Source organism: Schistocerca americana, chromosome 3, assembly GCF_021461395.2.
Source record: "Schistocerca americana isolate TAMUIC-IGC-003095 chromosome 3, iqSchAmer2.1, whole genome shotgun sequence".
Taxonomy (NCBI): domain Eukaryota; kingdom Metazoa; phylum Arthropoda; class Insecta; order Orthoptera; family Acrididae; genus Schistocerca; species Schistocerca americana.
This window is the reverse complement of record NC_060121.1, coordinates 589,039,662-589,042,917: the sequence shown is the minus strand read 5'-3', so window position 1 is coordinate 589,042,917 and position 3,256 is coordinate 589,039,662. Positions and strand designations below refer to the sequence as shown.

The 3,256-nt window shown below is 54.3% G+C and overlaps 1 non-coding gene across 1 annotated transcript in view; it reads right to left on the bottom strand.

The window, feature by feature from the left end:
• LOC124608906 overlaps window positions 1-493 on the bottom strand; it is a 1,859-nt gene extending 1,366 nt beyond the window's left edge. Inside the window, exon 1 of the ribosomal RNA XR_006979455.1 lies at window positions 1-493. This exon is cut by the window's left edge and continues 1,366 nt beyond it. This is a non-coding gene — a ribosomal RNA (small subunit ribosomal RNA).
• Between the last annotated feature and the right edge of the window lie 2,763 nt (window positions 494-3,256).

The window sequence follows — 3,256 nt, the reverse complement described above, 5'->3', positions numbered from 1 at the left end:
ATTTTTCGTCACTACCTCCCCGTGCCGGGAGTGGGTAATTTGCGCGCCTGCTGCCTTCCTTGGATGTGGTAGCCGTTTCTCAGGCTCCCTCTCCGGTATCGAACCCTGATTCCCCGTTTCCCGTTACAACCATGGTAGGCGCAGAACCTACCATCGACAGTTGATAAGGCAGACATTTGAAAGATACGTCGCCAGTACGAGGACCGTGCGATCAGCCCAAAGTTATTCAGAGTCACCAAGGCAAACGGACCGGACGAGCCGACCGATTGGTTTTGATCTAATAAATGCGTCCCTTCCATCTCTGGTCGGGACTCTGTTTGCATGTATTAGCTCTAGAATTACCACAGTTATCCAAGTAACGTGGGTACGATCTAAGGAACCATAACTGATTTAATGAGCCATTCGCGGTTTCACCTTAATGCGGCTTGTACTGAGACATGCATGGCTTAATCTTTGAGACAAGCATATGACTACTGGCAGGATCAACCAGGGAGCTGCGTCAACTAGAGCTGAGCAGCCGGCCGCCCGGGAGTGTGTCCCGGGGGCCCGCGCGAACACGCAAGCGTCCGCTCAATTATTCTGCAAACAGGAGGAGGCTGAGCTCCCCTGCACAATACACCTCGAAACCCTCTCAGGTCCCGGCTGCGCGCAGCGCCGTCCTAAGTACTTGGTCGGGTTCGAGAGAGGCGCAATCGCCTGGAGTTTGGCGAGTAGACGCTTTAGGTGCGACCACCCGTGCTCCCAACTGAGCTTGCCGCTGCCGACAGAGGCCCGGGAGCGTGCTGTCGTGGTATTGCCGGCGGGAGACAACACGCGCCACCTACGGTGACCGGCAGCTCCAACGCCAGCGCCACAGAAGGACAAAAGCCCCACTTGGGTGCCGAAGCGAACTCTCCCAGCACAGCGCACGCGCCAACACGTCCGCACAGCTGCGATACAAACCACCTGCGAGAACCGCTGAGGCGACCGAGCAGCAGACGGCGTCGCATCCTCAGCGCACACAGTCCTCAATCGGACCAGCACACTGCAGATGCCCACTGCGCTTCGCACCGGGCCTGCGGGGACCTACTTTGGCCGCACGGCGCCGCGTGCAGGGTGCGCCGGCGCGCAGCTGCGCCGCCTGCCGCCTCCGTCGGCCGGCGCGCCTGCCACTGGCCGCCCCCACCAGCCGGCTGTAGCGCGTGCGCCCACGCACCGCGCGGCCAGCACGCCGGGAGGCCCCCCCTCACCGGCCGGGGACGGTCCCACCCAGCCACCGCCGCGTATCGCTTCACACCCAGATGCCATTCACGTTCGTGGGCATGGTGGGTATCGCTGAAACAACCGGTTGTAAGCTCAACCGATCGTCGCCATCACTGATTCACCTCTAGCGAGAACAACCGCAACACAACGGTTTACCAGTTGTTCATTTGCGTAACGTCACCAGCAAACGTAGACGTCCATCGCCATTTGCAAATTCAACGATTGTTGCATGCCTGTGTCAGGTGTCACGACACACTATGTCTGCCCACATACACGCAACAACATGTGCACGCTTCGCGAACACGTGGAAGGTGGCCCCCGTACGTATGCGATGTCCATTGCGCGAACGACTGTCAACCGGCCTTTGTCGCATGTCGCAGATGTGGAACGCAGTGCACCATGCTATCACGGTGTGTGAGAAGAGACGACTACGTCTGACAACACGCGCCACTACATCAACAGACGGCTCATGCTGATCGCCATCCAGGGCATACCACACTGCAATCCAGCTCTTATAGGGAGACGACACGTAGCTGAGTGCACAACATTTGGACCGCATGGTTCGCCGTTGTTGGCGCAGTCGTTGTACGGTCACATGTACCACGATGTATCATTCAGTACATGAGGACCAATGTGCAGTACAGTGTGTGATTTGGACGTACAACATCAGCGGACAGTTGACACAGGCCGTACCACAGCGTAGGCTAAGTGCTTCGCCATGCGAATGCCAATGAACAACTGCGAAGGGCATTGAGGATGTACGTCCTGCTGCCATCCACATTACAGTGTATAGCTGCAAGGTGTTTAACATGAAGCGATACACTGGGGACCGGGCAGTGCGAGTAGCAAACTATATTGCGGGGGTTACAGTTAGGCAACACTACACTAATTTAACGCGTCGTATGACAATTAGAGCAGGTTAAGGCCCAACGTGCGTTACGTTACGGCGCAGGATGGGTTAGGTTAAGGCGCAATATGGGTTAGGTTAAGGCGCAGTATGGGTTAGGTTAAGGCGCAGTATGGGTTAGGTTAAGGCACAATATAGGTTAGGTTGAGGCACAATATAGGTTAGGTTAGGGCACAATATAGGTTAGGTTAAGGCGCAATATAGGTTAGGTTATGGCACAGTATAGGTTAGGTTAAGGCACAGTATGGGTTAGGTTAAGGCGCAATATAGGTTGGGTTAAGGCGCAATATAGGTTAGGTTAAGGTACAATATGGGTTAGGTTAAGGTACAATATGGGTTAGGTTAAGGTACACATTGTTGTAAGGAAAGGTGTATTGGGGGGGGGGGGCGGCCGGTTTGTTGATTGTGATTATAGTAAGTGGATGCCTGCGGCATCATCTGATTTGCCACGTCAGGATGCACCTTTGGCTCATGACAGGCGGCTCTCTGATTCCATGCTTGTGGCAGACCTGTGTCTTTCATTCCTGCCATTGTTTGTGTGCTGTGACAGGAGGCAGTATTGTGATGTTGGGTGCACCCCTGTGTAGGACATGTGTGGGTGTTGGTGGCTTAGCTGAGCAATGGTGGTTGTCGGAAGGGTGGGATATTCTGTTTTCTGAGTGGACCTCCCGGTCTGGTTATGATAGTGTGGATAGTGTAATGTGGTGGTGAGGATGCACTGGGTGTTGTTCCATGCTGGTGCTTACATATTGTCTGTGTGCCTGTTACAGGCAGAGAGTAGTGCGTGATAAGAGTGTCTGGCTGACGTGTGGTTGTGATTGTGAGCAGAGTCTTTCAGCATGTATACGGACAGTTGTATATATTATCTGTATTCTGATGGCTCTATCTATTACTAATCAGCGCCGTGTATACGTTTAATCCGGTTCCAGTCGAAACTGTAGTATCTCTGTACATTAGTGACACGGCGAGCCCGCTATGTAGCTACTCGTCTCGGCAGCTTCCACCGGTGTATGGCAAATGATTATAAGCAATCAGTCTAGTCGTCAATACCGATAGTGTGACGTCACATGTCTGGGGTGGGGGACGCTGCGCCCTTCCGGTGGGTCA